At 50.0% G+C, this 1,789-nt stretch overlaps 1 pseudogene; it reads left to right on the forward strand.

The window, feature by feature from the left end:
* The first annotated feature begins 445 nt into the window (after positions 1–445).
* Positions 446–1,428, forward strand: LOC102851365 (annotated as a pseudogene).
* The last annotated feature ends 361 nt before the right edge of the window (positions 1,429–1,789 follow it).

A 1,789-nucleotide genomic window follows, 5' to 3' on the forward strand; every position in this document is an offset into this window, starting at 1 on the left:
GTTAGAATAGCAAAGTTCAGAATAATTTACGATGGTTTATGTTTACTGCGCAATACAGTTCTACCATGCAGCATAGCCAATTGTCAAAGTCAGATGGTTTTCTCAAGGTCACATAACAGAAGCAGTAGAGCAGGGATTTAAGTGGAGAAAGTCAGATGCAGCTCTCACATTCTGGCTGGGTTGGCATCAGCATTGAGCTAGACAGACCTTTGTAAACGAAAGGTCACGCGAGAACCCTCCAAACCTTTCGGACTACATTTCCCAGCGTCCCCAGCGGGCGCGGTCTCTTCCCTAAAATGCTCCCTGGCGTCTTTTCGAGTTTCCCGTGAGCCATCTCGGCCCCGCACCGCCCCCGTGCGGACTCCACTTCCCGGCAGCCCCCGCGGGGGCCCGCCAGGCGGGAGGGGCGGTGGGCAGCCCGGGCCGGGAGGCCGCCGCCTCCGCGATGCCGCTGCTGGTCGAGGGGCAGCGAGTGCGGCTGCCGCAGCCCGCCGGGGACCTCGTCCGTGCCCATCCGACTCTGGAGGAAAGAGCCAGACTTCTCAGAGGTCAGTCTGTTCAACAAGTGGGACCCCAGGGCCTTCTGTATGTTCAGCAGAGAGAGTTTGCAGTGACCTCCCCAAAGGATGGCTCCATCTCCATTCTGGGTTCTGATGATGCCACCACTTGTCACATTGTGGTCCTGAGGCACACAGGTAATGGGGCGACCTGCTTGACACACTGTGATGGATCCGACACCAAAGCCGAGGTCCCCTTGATCATCAACTCCATAAAATCCTTTTCTGAGCCCACAAAATGCGGCAGGATCGAAGTGCACCTTGTGGGCGGTTTCAGTGATGATAGGCAGTTGTCACAAAAACTCACTCAGCAACTTCTCACATGTTTCCTCTGGGCTCGAGGCTGAGGTGTCTGTCTCAGCAGTTGGTTTTCTGCAAGGTGAATTTGACAGACAGGAAGACGATATCCACTTAGTGACATTATGTGTGACAGAATTAAATGACCGGGAAGAAAATGAAAGCCATTTTCCAATAATTTACGGCATTGCTGTCAACATAAAAACTGCAGAGATTTACAGAGCCTCCTTCCAAGACCGAGGACCGGAGGAGCTGCGTGCTGCCCGTGCTCTGACAGGAGGACCAATGATCAGCATTTATGATGCAGAGACAGAGCAACTCCGCCTAGGACCGTACTCCTGGATGCCTTTTCCACATGTGGATTTCTGGTTGCAGCAAGATGACAAGCAAATACTAGAGAACCTTTCCACTTCACCTCTGGCCGAGCCCCCTCACTTCGTAGAACACATCAGATCCACCTTGCGGTTCTTAAAAAAATACCCACACCCAACTAATGCACTGTTTCCTGAAAATAAAGCTCTACTCTACAAAAAAAAATGAAGATGGCTTACGGGAAAAGAGCTCCTCTTCATGAAGTGAAAGCCAAGAATTACCAAAGAAAGCAACTTTTTGTCCTGACAGAGACCCAGGCTGGGGGCTGGAGGAATGTGGGTTTGGAATCTACGCCTGGTGTGTGATAGATCTCCTTACTTGGGGTCTTTCAAGTGACTTTGAGAATAAAATAATATTTTGGCAAAGGCAAAAAAAAAAACAAAAAAAAGGATCGAATGATAACTATTTCACCCGCCTTCCCACTCATTCCCTAGCCATCCTGTTCTAGACCACTCTACAATAGCACATTTAATGATTAATATTGATGCACTGTAAGGCTATACAACAAGGAATTACTCTGGGGCCCTGTTGTTGGGCACCTACACTCATTGCCATCAAGATTA

Source organism: Elephantulus edwardii, unplaced genomic scaffold (genome assembly GCF_000299155.1).
Source record: "Elephantulus edwardii isolate Elephantulus edwardi_28Jun2011 unplaced genomic scaffold, EleEdw1.0 scaffold00236, whole genome shotgun sequence".
In the NCBI taxonomy this organism is placed as follows: domain Eukaryota; kingdom Metazoa; phylum Chordata; class Mammalia; order Macroscelidea; family Macroscelididae; genus Elephantulus; species Elephantulus edwardii.